Below are 21,411 nucleotides of genomic sequence, written 5' to 3'. Positions count from 1 at the left end.
CAATGTTTCACCAGTGAAGGAACTGGCAACGGCACCCTGCACTAGACGCAGATGGAGAGCCCAGCATTCACCTATCTAAGGTGAGCACGTTGACCTGGGAGGGGGGCTCTACAGACAAGCTGAGAAGAGAGATAGAGAGAGAGAGATAGGGACATTCAACAACCCAGACCTTTAATCCCCATATTCTTTCACCTGCAGAAACCTCACCCTTCGAGTTCGACACACAGTGCGAAGAGGTTCGACCCCAGAAGCCAATTGAGTCCTGCACATCACTTTTCGAGTCACAGACACCTTCCTGCCAAGACCCGCGCTTCCGTGGGAATCAGGTGAGCGTTACAGAACGCGAAGCCCACCACAAAACTCCTACCCAGGCGCGATGGAAACCTCAGACACTGATCAACTAGCCCAGTTGCTTGGGGAATTAAGAGCAGAAGTACATGCAGCTCGTCAGGAAACAAACTCTTTAAGAAGAGAACTGATAATTTCCAAGGAGCGAACAGAGGACCTTGCTAGGCAGTTGTTACAAACGCAGGCAGGACAGATACCTTTGCCCGTTCCAGGAGGGAGTTATCCTTCTTCATCAGCTTCAAATCCAGTGCAAATCAATCTGCCCGGTAATGTGCCCTTGGCTCCGCCCGAACGCTTTTCTGGTGATCCAAAGAAATTCGCAGTGTTCATCAACCAGTGCCACCTACACTTCTTATGTCGACCAGCTGCATTCCCAACAGACCAGGCCAAGGTGGCTTTCGTGCTTTCTTATCTCAGTGGCAGCGCTGCAGATTGGTCGATCCCTTTAGTCACCCAGGATGATCCGGTTTTACATGATTTTCAGGCCTTCCAGTCCAGCATGGAGAAACTGTTCGCAAGACATGCACAAGGGCAGGCCTTGGACAATGAACTTCTCTCATTACGACAGGGTAATCAAGACCTCTTGACTTATATAGCCTCTTTCAATAGACTCATAGTGGAAACACAATGGCCCGAGGATGAGAGAATAACGCTTTTCTACAGAGGCCTGCGTGGAGAGCTCAAGGATGTGCTAGCGCAAGTTGTGAATCCTCCACAAGAATGTTCTGACTATATTGACTTAGTTGTCCAATTGGACCATAGACTACAGAACAGGAAGGCAGATCGTTCCAGATTTGATACCTGAGTGTTTTCTAAACCACAGACATCGAATAAGGGAGCTGACACTGTGGAACCCATGCAAATAGGGGGCATGAAGGGACCTTTAACCCAGAAAGAGTGGGAAAGAAGAAGGCTGCTGCAATTATGCCTCTATTGCGGAAACTCAGGACACTTTCTTCGGGACTGTCCAGTGAAACCAGCTAAGAAGACTGTAGGAGCCGCGGATACCTGTACCACAAATTCTGAGCAGGGAAACAACCTCGCCCGACAAGAGTAGAGGTCCTCATGCCGAGCGTTAAGATCTGTCCCGTGACCTCGCATTTCGTGATACCCATGGTCCTCATTAGTCCTGAACGTCCGGATCGTTTGCATGCAATTGAAGCTTACATTGACAGCGGAGCAATCGGTAACTATGTGGACCGTGAAATGGTATCAAGGATGAATCTACCCCTTGTCCCTAAGGCAGTAAAAGACGTCATCACTACTGTGGATGGCACAGAGATAGCCTCCGGACCAGTAACGCATGCCACCCAAGAAGTGACGCTAGTGAGTCAAGATGGACACCGAGAGAATCGTGTTCGATGTAATCAAGGCCCCTCAGTTCCAGATCATTCTGGGAATCCCTTGGTTAGAGAAGCACAATCCTCAGATCGATTGGCGAGCAAAGACGGTTCAGTTTCCAGAGTGTTTTACCACTTGTTATCCTCGGCCTGATGTTTCACTGGCGGCGATCTCTTCTGAGGAGGTTCCCAAATTACCTCCCGAATACCAGTAATTCCAAGACGTCTTCCGGAAGGATCAAGCTAACACCCTGCCTCCTCATAGGTCTTACGACTGTCAAATAGATCTGATACCCGGAACAACTCCTCCTTGCAGCAGGATCTATGCCCTCACCGAGCCAGAGAACCTTCACCTCAGACAGTACCTGGACCAATACCTAGCTAACGGGTTTATCCGTCCTTCTAAATCACCAGCTTCATCGGCTTTGTTCTTCGTTCCGAAAAAGGAAGGAGACCTTAGGACTTGCATAGATTATCGCGCCCTGAATCAGATCACTGTTAAAAACAGATACCCGTTACCTTTGATCCCTGAACTCCTGGACCAAGTCAAAGATGCATGTATCTACACAAAGCTGGATCTCAGAGGAGCCTACCACTTGGTACGGATAAAAGAGGGCGATGAATGGAAAACGGCCTTTCGCACCAAGTACGGGCTATTCGAATATCAAGTGATGCCCTTTGGACTGTGTAATGCTCCTGCTGCTTTCCAATATTTTATGAACAATGTCCTTAGAGAACTCATAGACGTGTGTGTTGTTGTCTACATTGACGACATCCTCGTCTATTCATCATCTGAAGAAGAACATCAGAGACACGTTAAAAAGGTTCTCGAGAGATTGCGTCAACATAATCTTTTTGCTAAGCTTGAGAAATGCGTTTTCAACGTAACGGAAGTCGAGTTCCTGGGATTCATATTATCACCTAACGGAGTCCATATGGATTCAAAGAAAGTTGATGCAATTATCAAGTGGCCATCACCAACCTCTGTAAAAGGAGTTCAAAGCATGTTAGGATTCGCTAACTTTTACCGCAGATTCATTCCTGAATTTTCTCGGATAGTCCAGCCCATCACCGCTCTGTTGAAAAAGAACAAACGTTTTGAGTGGTCTTCTGAAGCAGAACAAGCTTTTCAGGACTTAAAAGCTAAATTCATTTCTGCACCTGTTTTAAAACATCCTCGCCCAGAACTTCCTTACATCATGGAAACGGATGCTTCTAGTCTTGCTATGGGGGCAGTGTTATCACAAAGAGATCCGGTCACACACCAACTACATCCTGTTGCCTTTTGGTCCCGCAAGTTTTCGCCTCCCGAGATCAACTATTCAATTACAGACAAGGAACTTTTGGCCATCAGATCGGCCTTTAAAGCCTGGCGGCATTATCTTCTAGGAGCCAGACACACAGTCACCGTAATGACTGACCACCACAATTTACAATATCTAAAGACAGCCAAAGCTCAGTCTTCCAGACAGCTTCGCTGGGCTCTGTTTCTAGCAGAATTTGACTTTATAATTACTTATTGACCAGGCAGTAAGAACGGAAAAGCGGATGCCCTCTCCCGGATGGGAGTAGATGAACATTTGATCAATCCAGATCCAATACCCATAATCCCAGAACAAAGGATTTTAGGTTTAGTCAGCACTCAATCTTTTGAAGACATCAAGACCACGGTTAAATCACTCCTAACTCCGGCCGATTTGCAGGACTGGCAATTAAAGGGAAAAGAATTCTCAGTAGATCAAGACCTACCATATTTCCGAGGACGATTGCACTTGCCCTGTGAGAAACTACAAAAACGAGTAATCTCCTGTTATCACGATTCTCTAATGGAGGGGCACCCTGGCATTACCAAAACCATGGAAAAGATTAAAAGACATTTCTGGTGGCCATCGTGGAAAAAGGATATTAGAGACTTTGTAATCTCCTGCGGTGTGTGTGCCCAGAATAAAAGTCAAAAGCAGAAACCAGCCGGCCTATTACAGCCACTTGACATCCCTCCCTGTCCATGGCATACCCTGTCCATGGATTTTATCACAGACATACCTCCATGCTTGGGGTATACTACCATCTTAGTAGTCGTGGATCTATTCTCCAAGATAGCTCACTTCATACCCCTGAAGGGTTTACCTTCAGCCTCAGTATTGGCCCGAGAATTCTTGACAAACATCGCTCGCTTACACGGTTTTCCTTTGGTTTTAGTCTCCGATAGGGGAAGTCAATTCATCTCCCACTTCTGGCGCAGTTGCTGTCGTCTAGCCCAAGTTGATGTAAGACTTTCGACCAGTCCCCATCCCCAAACTGACGGACAAACCGAAAGGACAAATCAGACACTAGAACAATATCTACGTTGCATGCTCCAACAGACAGAAAACCCCTGGAAGGACATTCTTTGGATCGCTGAATACGCTTACAACAATTCGACTCATTCTGGAACCGGGAAGACTCCTTTTTTCCTATTATACGGACACCATCCTAGAACCTCCAACCTGGATCCTCCCCAAGAAATTGAAGCATCTGCTGTGGATCACTTGCATTCGGAGATCACCTGTGCTTTTAAGGAAGCCACTGCCCATCTGCAAAGAGCTAAAGCTCAATTCAAAAAGGCAGCCGATCGGCACCGTAAGGAGGCCCCTCACTACTCTGTAGGAGATCAGGTCTGGTTATCCACTAAGCACCTGCCTTTAAGAGGACCCCGCACCTTCATCCCGAGATACCTTGGACCCTACCTCATATCTGCCATAATTAATCCGGTGGCTGTCAAATTGGAATTACCTACGCATATGAAAATACATCCAGTATTCCATGTCTCCTTATTAAAACCAGTACAACCAGAAACCCGATTGACTGAACTCCCAGAACCCGTTTTGGTAGACGGAGAACTCGAATTCGAAGTAAAGAACATCCTAGACTCCAAAATCTCCAGATCTAAATTATACTATCTGGTTGATTGGAAAGGATACAGTCCCAAGGAAAGGTCTTGGGAACCCTCAGAACATGTCCACGCACCTCGTCTGGTCAAGAGATTCCATCTGAATCACCCCGACAAGCCAAAGCCCCCGGAGAAGACACGCTTAGGAGGGGCCTTGAGGGGGGGCACTGTCATGATCACTGCTTCCAAGGAGCCAGGACCAGCCCAATGTCCTTGGAAGCAGGCCCCTAACCCTAATCCTAGGCACCAGCCGGTCCCCACAGGGACCTTTTGGACCTTGTCCTGGCACCGGTGGCACCAGGCTTATCAGAATCATCGGTCCCGGCACTGGAAGCGCCGGGCTCATCATTGGTGTGAAAGTGCTTGGGTGGACTTACCTGCGGCAGACCATGCTGCTTACCCACCAGCCTCTTAGAAGCCCTCTGTGAACAGGGACTACTTTCTTACCTGGGTGGGGCAGCTCCACTCCCTGGATACAGCACTGGAACTCTTCTGGAAGCGGGAACTCTTTTCTTACCTAGGCGGGACCGTGGAAGAAGACGCCTCATCACTCCAAGGCTATTTAAACCACACCCGATTGATGAAACGTGCTTCGCGTTATTCTGCATCTGCAGCAGAACGCTCACCGAGTCTGTTCCAGCCTTTCTTCTTTTGATCCTGAACCTGCAAGAATTATACTTACCATTCCTGTACCCGATCAACATCAGCACCTGCAAAAGACCAGAAACAACAGGTTAGCAAGACGAACTTTACACGCAGTGCTTACTCACCTGATCCATCGGCAGCGGCCGTGACTCACGCTGCACCTTCGCCTGCAAAGACCAACAGCATTGTTATACTTACCGGCACGCTGTGCATTCCGGATTCTTCACGCTGCATCTTCACCTGCAAAGACAACAGCATTGTAACACTTACCGACACGCGGCGAATTCCGGATTTCTTCATTTTGCATCGTCGCCTGTAAAGACAAAGAAAAAGACATTAAGCAGGTACTTACTCACGCCCATCACGCTCGTCGCAATCAAACGCCTGCGAATACTCCGGCGTCTCTTAAACACGAACTAATCTGCAAGGAAAGAGACAGTTAGAGCGCTTGCCATACTTACGAATTTCCAGGCGCTTCACTGCCACGCATTAAAAGACTATAAAGACAAAAGGTGTCCAGAAACTTACCGGTCGTGCAGACAACGACGGTAACCATCCTCTGAAGTCAAGAGGCCAATGTTTCACCAGTGAAGGAACTGGCAACGGCACCCTGCACTAGACGCAGATGGAGAGCCCAGCATTCACCTATCTAAGGTGAGCACGTTGACCTGGGAGGGGGGCTCTACAGACAAGCTGGGAAGAGAGAGAGAGAGATAGGGACATTCAACAACCCAGACCTTTAATCCCCATATTCTTTCACCTGCAGAAACCTCACCCTTCGAGTTCGACACACAGTGCAAAGAGGTTCGACCCCAGAAGCCAATTGAGTCCTGCACATCACTTTTCGAGTCACAGACACCTTCCTGCCAAGACCCGCGCCTCCGTGGGAATCAGGTGAGCGTTACAAGATATTTGTTATTTTCCAATCAAGTATCATTTCCGTGATCCTTTCTAGGAAAGGCTCTAGAGCTGCTATCCCTAGATGCCAGTAGATGTTAATCAGTAGAACATCTGTCAAGCCCTCTTTTGAGGAGACCTTAACCGCCAAAATCCCTAGTGGCATATCTGGAATCATCATAGTCGAAAATCCAAGGGTACACTTCAAACCAATAAGTAATCCACCAGAGGGTCTTCCCCCTTACTAGGTTTGGCAATTTGTGAGCATATTTCAAAACCATCTACAAAGGGATTCGAGAGCAGCCACATTTCTTGGAGAAGAAAACAGTCATTAAGTTTTAGCATAGAGACTGTATCAGCATTTGTAAGTAAGTGCAACTTCCCCCTAGTATTCCAAGAGAGGCACCTCAAGATACTAGACTGGATTAATTCATTCGGAGGAATAGATCCTCCCATGCTAAGTTCAGTTCCACAGGGCTGAGGTAATTTGGGCCCAGTCCTCTGCGTCTCTAAAGTTCCCTCAAGGAAAATGCCTCCGTTGACCTCGGGCAAATCTTTCTGGATGATAGACCATTGTCAGATTTCCCCTATATTCCCCAGCTCTTTCAGCTTCGTTGGAGGATTGTTTTAATATTCAGAATCTTAATATCAAAACCCAATTCTCTGAGACCTTCAATTTCTCCCATTACTAAATTGAGGACCACTCTAGATTTAAGGACAATATTGCTTGAATATGTTTGTTCCTTGATTGGGAAATAAATCCTTTCTAAATCATAACCAGACACCAAAGACAGTGCTGGTAGTTGGCCAAAAATTTACAAAATATTTCCTCGATTCAGGCATATTGGCATATCAACTCCCCAGAAACTAGTTATCTGTAAGATATCTAATGGTCCTTTATTTCCCAAGGTTTGTAAGGAGCAATCAACATTGTCCCCTATGGATTGATTTACCTCCTCATTTCCTAAGTTTTGTAAGGAGCAATCAACATTGTCCCCTATGGATTGATTTGCCTCCTCGTCTTGAGATTCAGGTCCCCTAACCCCCCCTTAGAATAGTCCCTCTCTATATAATGTGTGGGCCCAAAGGTTTTCTATCCTGAGTACCAAAGGATACAGAATATATAGGTCTCATCTAAGTGGAATCCAAGGGCTTTGGGACATATAATTCTCCCAGTACCTTAGATCCAATTTGCAACGCCCCCAAAGTAGATAGGGGATTTCTCATGTGGACCTTCGAAACATATCTCATCTGGCCCATTATTGGAGGATTTTCACTACCATCATTATTCTCCATGTTAACACCTAAAGATTTCAAAATACCTTCGCACTATATATCTCCTGAAAAAGTTGTTTTGCCGATACAATATTAACATGAATAGGGTTATTGCTATCTATTGGGATCTGATTATCCAAGTTAATTGGGTTGGATGTCTGATTCTCATTTAGGACATCAACAACTATCTGCGTTCCATCCTCATTTTCAGTCACATCTATTTTGTCGATGGAGTTATTAACAATATGTAGGCCTAACTTTTCACTGGGATGTAAACTATCCCCCAAACCCACATTTTTTTAAAGGTGGGTCAGTCTGAATGCCTATAGCAGTCTTCAAGGGAATAGCTTTTTTTCCTCAGCCAGGATACCCGAGTTAAAAGTAGGCTGCACTCCCTTTTCCTCCACAATCCCCTTCGTTCAACTGAGTTACCTTGTTCTACAGCAACAGGTACTTCCAAAGTAATGGAGTCCGCTTCCCCATTATATTCCGTAATCTTCCCCTTAGGATGCAATATTTTTGTTAAGACCAAATTCTTGAAGAATCTATTTGATATTGAGTTCATTTTTTTGATGTTTTTCTGGTTTTTAGTTTTCTTAATTTGTTGTAAGTATCTTTTCCCCACCAGAACCTTTCTTTTATTTGGGAAATCATCTTTAGTAAAATCTATAACCACATAATCCTTTTCTTGTTTCGACATATCCCTCTCCCCAAGTGTCATTACAAGCTCTACTTCCTTACCTGGCATAGTATCTTTAAATATTACCGAGTCAACTGCATCTGATAGTGCAGGGGATTGAGAAATGACTTGATGTGTCACTTATATGTCGGAAATAGGACCTATTTTTACCGCAATTTCTTCAGTCGGCCCTCCAGATCGTTCCTCCTGCCCCCCTGTTGTGTCAAGGTATAGAGATAGGGGGAGTTTCAGGCTTAGATGTAATAAGATTATCCTCCCTAATATACTTCACCAGTTCTTCAAATCTATCTAGGCCCTCCAACCTAGTGTATATTTCCGTAAGCAATTGAGAGTGGGATCTTACTTCTGCCCATATATTATCGTATAAACTGACAAAGGAGCTTAACACCATATTTAAAGCAGAGACTGTTGGTTGTGTTAGTCTAATCCTTTCATCAGCTTCCCTAACGGTATGGTGCAGCATCAGATTGATGGAATTTTCCTTTATAGGTTCCGGCAATAATCCCCTTTTGCTTCTCTGTGTATTCATCTATGAAGTTAGTGAGTTCAGAGGGGGAACCCATATAGGAAGCATCCCATGTCTGTTGGGTGACACTATTAGAATCAAGCTGTCTATATTCTAGATTACTTTCAGCAGTTGCTTTATCAGCACACTCGATGATGCTAATATCATCTATATCATTATGTGAGGCCTCTTCAGTATCTAATTTTTTAACCACTTCAGCTAAATGTGAATGGTCTAGGCTGGCAACTGATAATGCCGAAGATGTTGGTTTTAGTTGAGTACTAGTGGCAATTCTTTTTCCAAAATAGTTTGATATTTATTTGCCAGGTATTGGTTGCCCTAGCCTACTCTTAGAGTATTTATATTTTAGAACACTAGGCGGAGGTTTCATCGTTGGTGTTTTAAATGATTTGTCTACTTGTATCAAACTCTCCAAATTACCCTCTTGGTTAGTGGAGGGTTTCATATATCGTTCCTGGCTAATTATTATTTTTTTATTATTAAAAATAGAATCTTCAGCTAATAGCTTAGTAAGTAGAGCTTCCTTATTATCAATGCCACCAATGGTTTCTGTTGGCTTTTTAACAGATACTTGTATTCAGTCCTTATTAGCCTCGGAAGCTTCTTTATAAATAATTTCATTAGCGCCTGACGATAGTATAGGCAGGGTAGTTTTAGGGATGAAGCAGCTTAACCTAAGTTGTTTGAGTACCTCCCCTTCCTTCAGAACTTCACTATTAAAAGTATCCCCCCCTAATTGAACCGACACCTTTCCCCAGATTCTGAGCTAAGGTAGTTACTAATCGATCCTCCTGGGGATCAATGGAGAAATCAACTTTCCCATTATATATGCAGCTGTTCCCACTCAGCCCCAATGGGATAATTCCTAAGTTATTAAAAACTTCCACTTATCTTGAGAATAGAGATGCGCCTGCACAGAGGTCTTTACTTTTATAGTATCTCCTAGGTACAAACTGGACTCCCTAGCCATATCTTCCAGCCACACCTCTTCTCTACTGATGGGGACATTATTAGATAATTGGCCCATTATACCGGCTTGAGTATCCGATTCCATGGACTCCTCTGTAGACTTCAGAATGTCCACATTAGCCTCCATGGCTGGCGGCTCCTAAGCCCTTTACGAGTCACATATAGAATAGCTTTAATCTCCACAATTAGATAAAAGAGAGAAGAATCAGTAGCGAAGGAATATCCCTAGACACGTTAGAGCCTAGAAGAGCAGAGACCAGGAAATATATATTCAATTAAATAAGCCACAGCCACGTTATAAATATAGAAATAGATATGTCAATTGGCACTGAATATAATAGAGAAGTTAAAAAGGTAAATTAAATGTACAAGATATTAAGTATGGAAATAGAATTAAAATTCGCACTACTACACTGGATCATTAGATCACATAAAAGCAAAATTCATATAAACCAAACAATAGTGTTACAAGTAAAACAAAAAGCTCATCAGGGGAAATTATAATCGCAGCCCCGAAAACACATAGGAAAAAAAAATATGGGCATAAATCAGACAGTCGCAGGGGGAGAGAAATTCTTGCAGCCTCCCATGTTAAGTTTTGAAATGGAAAAACTAGACGTCAACCGAATGTTAACCGTATTCTAAGAGAATGAAGAAAAAATGATCCGAGTTCCGTAATGTAATAGATTCAAACAAAGAGGATCAAAGTTACACAACGCTTTCCAAGGTTAGCGCTGTCCACTTCCAATATAAAGAAAAAGGTGACCGGAAGCACAGAGTGAGGCACGCCCGACAGCTTGAGGAGCTGCCAGAGTCCGTCTCTCCTCCCTCACCCTGTAACCGCTGTCCGAATACCGGATGCAGGAAGATAACAGTCCTCTTTATCCTTTCAGTGTTCCAGAATATGGTAATCTACTTTAGACATAGTCTGTATAGTTACAATAAGGTTAAACAGAGCTTCAAATCAGAGAGTCATGGGAGATGTACTCACACAAGAGTTTTAGCAGCCACAATCTGCAAACAGCCAAACAGCAACGTCACACCCTTTTGTCGCAGGGCTTCTGTCGCAAGGTTGAAAGGGAGGTGTTAATATAGTCAGCCGACTCCTGTTGCTGCAGTGATAATCCGACAACAAACCATTCTGCGAATGGAGCGCCAAGGCACACGTTATGTCCCCGTGCTATAGTAGAATGCAGTTAGGAGCCACGCTGGTTTTCCAACAAATACAAAGTAGCGAGCAGCTTCACTCTCTCCGAGTCTCTCCAGCCAAACAGCAGCGTCACGTCCTTTCGTCGCAGGGTTTAGATCCTTATGCTTTTTAACTAAAAATATTCATTTAATTAATTCCCCTTGGCGGAACACCACAGGGTGATTTTTGTCAAAATTCTAAATTAACAAAGCTCATTCCCAGTGTGTGCTGAATACTATAGACTGTAATGTAATCGGGTAATCCTATTTTGCCTGTTAAACCCCGATTTCCTTTGGGAAAAGGGGTGCCTTTGTTCCTGAACCAAAACAAACAAAAAAGCATCCCAATTTTTAACATCCATCTTCCCCCTAACACAGGCCTTTAAGTGGAGGGGCCTGAAATCCTAAATTCTTCAATCATCCCAATTTTTCTGTTTGACTTCCCCAACACAGACAAAAGTAGGGGGAGTCTGAAAAACCCACTGCTAACCTACCTTGTGTTTATTTTGAGCCAAAGGGTGGGGGAAATAGTAATTGCCATATGCACTTGGCAAAATTTGTAAACCAAACTGCTATCCTTTTAAGCGCGCAGGAAAATCGAAATTGCACCGCACTACATCTGTAAATTGATTCTGTTCACTGACCATCACTAATTATTTCTTGAAGTGAAATTTGTAGAAAGAAAAGTATTTGAATTTGTGTTGTTCCCAACCCATTGGTGTGATTTATTTGTGTAACAAGAAGTTAATTGTAAGCCACAAAGAAGGTGGCGTGTGCAGTCTAGTGTAATTTCTATTACCTGTAATTCAAATAAATACAAATATATTTCCTGTACACCGGCCTGGTTCTTTGGTAGCTCAGGGGGAGGGATCCAAGGGGTATTATATGAGGCTGAGATAGGGCTGAATAAAGAACTATCATTAAACCGTTTATTGTGTGGCACCGAGATTGGGGAGGCAAGGACATCCCTGTGTTAAGGGTGGCGTCTCAATAAATGTTACAAATTGGGGGCTTGTGGCCAGGATTTGGCTGGCCATTTCAGACTCATGACAAGAGCATTGTGACAGACCATTCATTTTGATGTAAGGTGGAGGGAAAGTCATCTTTGTTTTGTTTAAGTGCAGTGAGGGAGGTGCATAGGTGATAAATTAAGAATGAGTAAGAATTAATTTGGAACAAGGTGATTTTTGTCGGTGCGCAAAGGAAATTCTGCAAAGATTGCAAAAAGGCCATTTAAAAAAATGAATACAATTGAATTAGATGATGCCAGGAGACACTTCCTTACTAAGCTGTTATTTCATGGTTGGTGGACAGAGGCGGATGAAAGGAGTTGGTAAGCTAAAATGATGCAAGATGTCACACCAGAAGGAATTCACCTTTGGTGTCAAGGTGGGATATGGCACAAAGCATTAGAGGCATTTTATATGACCCAAAATGTTCAGGAAGAACTCAGTCAAATGGCTCAGCTCACAGTTTATCTATACTTCCACTTGCAGTTAGTGGAAGAACGAGTGCAGAAGAGTGAAGCCTGTGTGCGGAGTCGGACTGAGATTCTAAATGAGGCACAGAAACAACTTAAACAATTAGAAGATCAAGCACAGTAGAACCATATTTTCAGATTAAAACAAGAAAGCCTCATGGAACAACTTAAAAAACTGATTAAAAAACCCAGCAGCAAGAGAGTGCAGAGCGTGAAACACAGTTTTCTGCATTGTAAGATGCACATGAAGGGTGTGTGGAAAATGTGAACACACTGCAACAGAAGGTCAATGATCAGACTAGTTATAATAGAGGTTTGTTAGATGACCTTATGGCTTTTCAATTACAAATAAAGAAGTTGAAAAATGTAAACAGTCATATAAAAAAGGGGTTGATTCCCCAAATTACCTCGAACATATAAATGAGTAGGTACATACTTTAAAACAACAAAAAATTCAACTGTTGAAGAAAAAAGACCTCTTGAATAGTGCCCTTGCACAGGAGGTGCACCAGTTGAAAATAGATGCAGAAAAGAGTCAGTCAGGGTCTCAGGAAATGTCAGTAAATAGGCAAGAAATGAAGAACTCATGGAGCGTGTGAGGCAAGCGGAAGCTGACTTGTTACAGGCAGCGCAGTGTAAAAATATGCAAGTGAAAGAGATTGCTATTTTGAAAGCCTAGCACTTTGAATCTGTGCGCACAATGCAGGCTGCACAAAATGAAAATGAGTGAAGTCAGAATGAAATCAAGGAATTGAAAGATCATTTTAATGGCCCAGAGTAAAGTGCTCGAGGCCAATCAGGCCCTGGTCTCAGAGTTAAAAAGCCAGCTCCATGAACACCATAAGAAAATACGGACAGTAAGAAGCAGGTATGAGGGTTTGGCAAATGAAAAATTACAAATGGCCATTGAGGCACCCTGACCAATCAGAGTATGGGAAAGGGCGTCTGATCCAAGGGGGATGGCCTCACCATCAGGAACCTCATGCCAGTTAACCACAACTTCCTATGTGCCGACTGCGACTGACCTCATGCTTTCCACCTATCGAGCTCAAGGAAACATGAATCACCTAGACGGTATGCAGTGATTAAAATCGCGGCAAAAATGACGCCTGTACAAAAAGTAAGCAGCAAAAATGCTGTGGTTTGACCCATTAAAGGTGTACCCCATTACACCATTTAAGGGGATCAGCGGTTGCAGGGGTGTCCCCCGCTCCCCTGAAATGTATAATGGGTCTGGGGGTTGCAGCGTCAAAACCACAGCATTTTTGCCGCAATATTTTGTGTCCACAGCCATTTTTGCTGTGATTTTAACACATGGAACCACCTAGACTTACCCAGGTCTAGACAAACTGATCCAGAAGGCCAGTCCTTATGTGAGAGTGAGGAGTACTCACCTCTACCACACAGAAGGGAAAGTGGCCGGACCTGTGTGTCCTGGGAAGTAAGGAATAATCCAGGGAGTACTTCTGACCATGAAAACTCCCTTGATGAGAAAATGAGAGTCCACCCAGCTCGCTTCGTTGGAGAAGAAAATGTAAAGCTTCACCTGAGGATGGGCATTCTAAAAACTACTGTACATTCAGGGGGAGGGGGTGGGGATTCCACAGACTCCCTGGAAGGAGGGATGGGGAAACTGGGTTCTATCCTGGGCCTAAAAGTAACCATAGGGAGAGTGACCCTGAGAGTTCACTTTTGCCCAGGCGAGAGGAGTTAAGACCCTGTGGTTCTGGGAGATATTCCCAGTCTCATAGAGCTAGCGAGTGCCTAGAAGACAGGGAAGGGAGTACCAGTAGCCTTTCAGAGTCATAAGGTGAATGGACTCCGGTGCAGAAGAAGAAACCGACAGGGAAACGGAGCAAGAGTTTTGTGAAAGACCCAATAAGACACATCAAGGCCATAAAGAGCTTCCTGACCCCATGCCACAAGAATGCCAAATATTCAGTATTCTCCTCACACAGAAACGCACAGGAGGCCCGTAAGGCTGCATATAATTTGCAACTTCAGCAGGATCAGGCGCCTAGGGAGTTTGTGCAGGAGCTAAAGCGTGCATTTGCTCAGACCTCCCAGCAGATGAACAAAAATAGTAGGGAGTTTATAACTACATATTTCCATGCGCTTCCCAAATACATAATGGGCCTCATTACAAGTCTGGCTGTCCAGAAATAAGGGTGCCCGTAGCAACGTATCAGCTCCCTTTCCAGACCGCCAGACTACGAGAATGCCTGCAGGGGCCAATGCTATTGGCAAGTCTGACCTGCCGGGAGCACCGGCCCCTGCCGGTGCTTCCATATCCCCATTCCTGTGGAGTCGTAAGGTACTCCATGGGAACTTACAGTTTCCGTCGCCTGACATCCTGGGCCGCCACGACTTGTAATGTCCCGGGGGTACGGTGATGTCAGGCAGTGGAAACAGTGCTACGAGGTTGGCTGCAACCCATCAGTAGAACTGGTGGGTACCGCCGACCTCATATTGAGGCCCAATGACTCTGTTGGTGCGTGATTTTCATAGGACCCTGGATTGGGGGATTGAACAGGCCACCAGGATCTATAAGGTCCAATGCCCACTGAGAGTAAAAACACCCCCAAACCATCTAACACCCCTGCTGCTGCGAAGGCGGCAGAGGTAAAACGACACCTCCATTGGATCTGGAGATGAGGGGGGCTAAAAGTAACCCTCCTGCCAACAAGCAAAATGGAAGGCAGAAGGGACCCCCTAATCCGGCCCAATCTGGTAGCCCAGAACAGTGATCCCTCAGACCCTGCCACCTATGTGAGCCCTAGGTACAATGGTACCAAACCAATCCTGGGATATATATACACACCCCGGCCCAAGGGGCTACCAATCAGGTAACTACTGCCCCAGGAAATTTCCCCCCCAAACTTCCCTCAGGAGAGAAGTATCACTCCACCTCCCAACCTTAACCTTTTTTGAAGATATCCCCAGAACCAAAATAATCCTCCTCTCTCTCCCCGGTTCCAGGACAATAGATCCCTGAACCCGGGAAAAGGAAGATTCAAGATGGAAAATTATGGGAGAAATGTCCAGTACCTGAGATACTCCGGGAGAAAGGACAGTTACCCTTTTCGGGAGCAGCAGAGGTATGCCTCGAGACCTTCCTACAACCCAGAAAAGGTCTTGCAGCTGGAGCTACAGGTCAAGCTACTGACTGACGACCTGGGGCGCATGCTGAGGACTTGGTCCAACCGTCAACATATTCCTGCTTCCCAGAATGCCCCAAAACCCAAGGCTGATGCCCCTGGGGGTGTGGGGGGGGCAATGACAGGAGGAAACGTCTGACAAACCACAGGTTTCGGAGGAGGGGGCCCACGTGGAGGGGAGATGCCAAGCCCTAAAGGATACTTCCTTTCTCACCCAGATAGAAACCCTAGAAACATATCAGCCTGGAAGTGACACTTCTACCCCCAAAATGTTAGAACCCAAACAGCAAAGGGTAAGTAGAGGAGGCCAAAGAAGAACCCACTTTGTGGAGGAGGTCACAATCACCCCCTTTGAATGAGAAGACTCCCTAGAGAACTCAGGTAAGGAAATCTTCTCTTTCAAAACAGGGGGATCCCTCCCAAACGAAAATGGGTCCCAAAAGACCCTGAGTGGGACTGCGTAAGTATGGAGACCGACCCAGAACAAGATACTATTCAATCTTCAAAATGCAAGCCAGACAGAATTGAAACTAAGGGTGTGTCATTCCCCCAAACAGGTTCTGAGAACTGCCCCCAGAAAAAGGTGGACAGCAAAGAATCAGAGGAGAAAGAGGACTGCCCTAATCCATCCAATGTTAGTTGTAAACTGTTCTTCATATATTCACCATCTCTGACACAGAAAATTGCCCAAAATCACACCGTGTCAGGGTTCAATATTAATTTGCACCTTGAAGGAGAAAGAGGGCCGGTTTTATGCACCGGTTGTCATGATCCGTCGATCACGCCCTTTCTGGTCTTCCTGGTCCCTGGCACATCGGGGGTTACTCGCTGTAGTACACCCAACATGGCCGTATACACGGAACGCGGTCTATCGACCTTTACGTCCTATGCAGCACGTTCTATAAATAAGCCACTCGCCTGCGGTTCCGCGCGTCTCAAGGCTACCGATAGCTGTGGCCTGATATGCTCCGTAGTTCGTTCTCCTGAACTATGTTGCTTCCTGGTTCCCTGACCTTCCTCCTTCTCCTTTCCTACTACCTTCCTTGATCCTGTTTCTTCCGCGTTCCACGCAGACCGCCTCCGTGTGCTGCCTCCATTCCAAGCTTCCTGGAGTTTCCTAGATCCCGGACGAAGATGCTGAATGAATCCTGGAATCCGAAGACGGCCGAGCGGGCTTGTACAAGACCCGAACTGCTCGGAAGAAAACCCCGACAAAGGACTCCGCAAAACAGAGAAAACAGGCAAGAAAAGGGGAAACCTGTGACAGATTGAGACGCCACCTGGCCGATCTCGATACAGACATGGAAGCGGCCGTCCAGGATCTTATGCGTGGCATGCAAGAGCTGACGACCGAAGTGCAAAACTTAAAGGCGAAAATGCTGCGTTAAAACAATTGGTGTTATCCCGTGATTCCGCCACGAAGGATAGTGTAATTCTAGTACGACGGTTCAGCAAAGAGCCTTCGTGGATTCCTAGATTCTTGTTTGGTCCACTTTACATTTAAGCCTTATTATTTTTCTATGCCCAGGGCTAAAGTGGGCTTTATTATCTCGCATCTTTCCGGGAATGCCTTCACTTGGGCCACCCCATTGGTTAACTATGGTGATGCTCTCCTGGATGACTACGACGGCTTTATAGACGCCCTCAAGACCATGTTCGAACGCCCGTAACAAGTTTACAGTGCCCAGGAATGTTTACTCGACTTTCATCAGGGTACCCAGGACTTGCTCACGTATGTCACACGCTTCAAACAATTGGCTAAGGAAGCAGATTGGTCCTCTGAAGCTTGTTTTACTTTATTTCGAAGAGGACTAAACGAAGAGATCAAGGACAAACTAGCCAGAGTTCCTTTTAAGCCCTAATGGATATGGCTCTACAGATTGACTTTCGCATTCAGGAGAGAAAGGCAGAAAAAAAGAAAACCAAGTTACCACTCCAGAAAAACCCCATTGGAACCCCTTCAAGCTCAGAAGGCATTTCTACTCCAAGCAATGAGCCTGAACCTGTGCAATTAGGGGCCTTCCGTGGACCCATTACACCACAAGAGAGGATGCAAAGGATTCATACTGGATTATGTATGTATTGTGCATCCGACAAACATTTATTAAGAGAATGTCCGATTGCCCCACCACGGCGCTCGGGAAACGCCAGCTCCCGATCCTAAACGGAGCGCAGGTTCGGGAGAGAGATGTCTGCTCCACCTCTATTCCATCCTTGAACTCCCGTGGACAAAATTCCTTGGTAATCTTTCAGGCCTTCTTGACAACATCCAAGAAAGAAATATACCCCATCCTGGCACTGGTCGACTGTGGAGCTATGGGGGTATTCATAGATCATGATTGGGTCTTAAAACACCATATTCCTTATGAATCCCAGACTATCATGCAACCTGTGGAAGCAATTGATGGAAGACTCCTTTCTTCTGGACCTATAACCCTGCAGACCAAGGAAATCAAGCTTGCTATAAATCAACATCGAGAGAGGATAAGATTTGACATCATCAAGTCAGCCCATTACCCCATGGTTTTTGGAATGCCCTGGCTTCAAAGACCCAACCCCTATATCAATTGGGCAGCGGGATCCTTGTTCCTGGGTTCTGAGGTTTGTATGTCCCACTGCTTACATCCAGACCTTGATCCTACACCATCGAAGGAATTTCCTACAACTCATCAGAACACAATCTCAGTTTCAAACATCATCCTGGTCCTGGAGGCTTACCAGGAATATTCCGATGTTTTCTCCTCTGCCATTGTGCAGGCCTTACCTCCCCACAGACCTGAAGATTGTGCTATTGAGACGGAACATTCTGCGGTGATTCCTTTTGGAAGGATGTTCATCCTATCAGAACCTGAAAAGAAAGCCCTCCGTGAATACCTGGGTACAAATCTCGCAAATGGCACCATACGACCATCTAAATCTCCATCAGGGGCCTCCCTGTTCTTCGTTCCTAAAAAAGACACTAAAGAACTCAGACTGTGTCTGGATTATCGAGGTCTAAATCAATGTACTCTCAAGGACCGCTATCCGTTACTCTTGATCTCAGACATCCTGGAGGCAGTAAGAGGCGCAGTTGTGTTCACCAAGCTGGATCTCAGGGGTGCCTATCATTTGATTCGTATCAGGGCAGGTGACGAGTGGAAGACAGCCTTTAGAACACCCTTTGGGCATTTTGAATACTTAGTCATGCTCTTTGGACTTGCTAATGCCCGAGCGGTGTTCCAACGTTTCATGGATCGAGTGTTCTCGGACATGCTGTTCATTTTTGTGATTGTCTATCTGGACGATATTCTAATATTTTCGAAGGACCCTCTCAAGCACGAAGAACATGTGAAAGCAGTATTACAACGCTTACGCAAAAATAAACTCCTGGCGAAGCCCGAGAAATGCATCTTCCATACTTCTAATGTTCACTACCTAGGGTTTGTCCTTACTCCCGATGGTATCGGTATGGATCAATCCAAGGACAAGGCTATTTTATCCTGGCCTAGCCCCGCCTCGGTGAAACAGATACAATCCTTCCTGGGCTTGGCTAATTTCTATAGGAAATTCATACCTTCCTTTTCCGAGATTGTCCAACCAATAATTGCCTTATTGAAAAAAGATGTTCCCTTTCATTGGACCATGGCCCAAGAGAAAGCCTTCCAACAGTTAAAGTCTGAATTTACACAAGCTCCCATTCTTGCTCAGCCTGATGTTAATCGACCATTCATAGTGGAGACAGACGCCTCCAATTACGCCATTGGAGCCATCCTAAAACAGCAATTCGAGGATAGCTTGGAACATCCCATCGCATACCTTTCTCGGACATTATCTCCAAGTGAAACCCATTACTCCGTCCTAGAGAAAGAGCTGCTAGCCATCCGTCAAGCCTTCACAGAATGGCGTCATTTACTTCTAGGAGCCAAATTTCCGGTCCATGTCCGCACGGATCATCGAAACCTACAAATATTGCAAGCCCTGGAATGTAGGAATAGTCGCCAAGCTCGGTGGGCCTTCTTTTTTGCCCAATATCAGTTTCAGATTCACCATGTCCCTGGAAACCAAAATGTAATAGCCGATGCACTTTCCCGTCGTCCAGACTATGAACCTCCGGAGGATCGGACGTATCCCAAGATGTTTCCTAATACCATATTCGTAGCTCAAGCAAATAACCTCCTGGAAGAGATTCGTATGCAAACTCAGACTTCGGAGCTTTTGAAAGGAATTTCAGAAAGGAATCAATGGAACCTGTGAGTCAAGTACGGATACTTATTCAAAGATACCAATCTGGTCATTCCTACTCAAAAATTACAACAAAGAATAATAAATCTCTGCCATGATACTCTTCATTCCGGTCATCGTGGTACTTCCAACACCCACCGTCTAATACAAAGACAATTTTGGTGGCCCAAGATGAAGACCGATGTACAACTGTATATTCAATCTTGCTCCGTCTGTAATCAGAACAAACATGATAACCAGAAACCAGCAGGTCTCTTATTACAGCCTACACCACCAACCAGACCTTGGGAAATCATTGCTACAGACTTCATTGTGGAATTGCCGCCTTCTAAAGGTTATACCACTATCATGGTCACCATTGATCTATTCACTCATATGGCTCACTTTACCCCTCTGTATAAATAACAATCCTCCTCAGAACTTGCTGGTATTTTCCTGGAACACGTCTTCCGACTGCATGAACTTCCTTCCAAGATCATACCGGACAGAGGACCCCAGTATATATCTCAATTCTGGAAACACCTCTGCAGGATAATAGGGATTCAACAAGCTCTCTCCTCGGGATATCATCCCCAAACCAACGGTGTCACAGAACGAGTAAATCAAACCCTTGAACAATATCTTTGTTGTTTCTCTACCAAAGTCCAGGATGATTGGTCACTTTTAGTACCAGTAGCCGAATTTGCTTACAATAATTCGAACCATTCGGCTGTTAAGACCAGCCCTTTTTTCTGCAGCCAAGGATTTCACCCTTCGGTCTTACCTTCTGTTCTTCCACACCCTACACCTGTTCCTACTGTCGATTCCTGGATTGAAACCCTCATAAATGTGCAGAGAGAAGCCAAGGAACATCTCGAAAGAGCGTGAGTCCAAACCAAACACTATGCAGAGATTCAAGGAGAAGACCAGGGCCTTCATACTCCATTGGGGATAAAGTATGGCTATCCTCGAAACTTCTACCCCGACATTTCAGACCGAATAAGTTGGCTCCCCGGTATTATGGACCCATCTCTATAAAAGAGATCATCATTCCTGTGGCCTTTCGACTCCAACTCCCGGATTCCTGGAAGAAGATACATCCAGTTTTTCACAAATCCCTGTTGAAGCCCTTCATCCAAACTACCCGGACTACTCTTAGACCTAGTCCTGTGCTTGTCAATGACCAGCTGGAATATGAAGTTTTGTGTATTTGTGATTCCCGATATAGACGAGGCAAACTTCAATACCTGGTGGAATGGAAAGGTTATCCACCCATCGAACGTACCTGGGAACCTGTCTCAAATTTGAACTCCCCCAGATTGCTCAGAAGGTTCCACCGAATTCATCCAGGTAAACCCGGTGGAACAGGTTTTAGAAGGGGGCATACTGTCATGATCCGTCGATCACGCCCTTTCTGGTCTTCCTGGTCCCTGGCACATCGGGGGTTACTCGCTGTAGTACACCCAACATGGCCGTATACACAGAACATGGTCTATCGACCTTTACGTCCTATACAGTACGTTCTATAAATTAGCCACTCCCCTGCGGTTCCGCGCATCTCAACGCTACCGATAGCTGTGGCCTGACGTGCTCCGTAGTTTGTTCTCCTGAACTATGTTGCTTCCTGGTTCCCTGACCTTCCTCCTTCTCCTTTCCTACTACCTTCCTTGATCCTGTTTCTTCCGCGTTCCGCGCAGACCACCTCTGTGTGCTGCCTCCATTTCAAGCTTCCTAGAGTTTCCTAGATCCCGGACGA

Source organism: Ambystoma mexicanum, chromosome 13 (genome assembly GCF_040938575.1).
Source record: "Ambystoma mexicanum isolate Mex_15411 chromosome 13, UKY_AmexF1_1, whole genome shotgun sequence".
Taxonomy (NCBI): domain Eukaryota; kingdom Metazoa; phylum Chordata; class Amphibia; order Caudata; family Ambystomatidae; genus Ambystoma; species Ambystoma mexicanum.
This window is presented reverse-complemented; position numbering follows the sequence as displayed.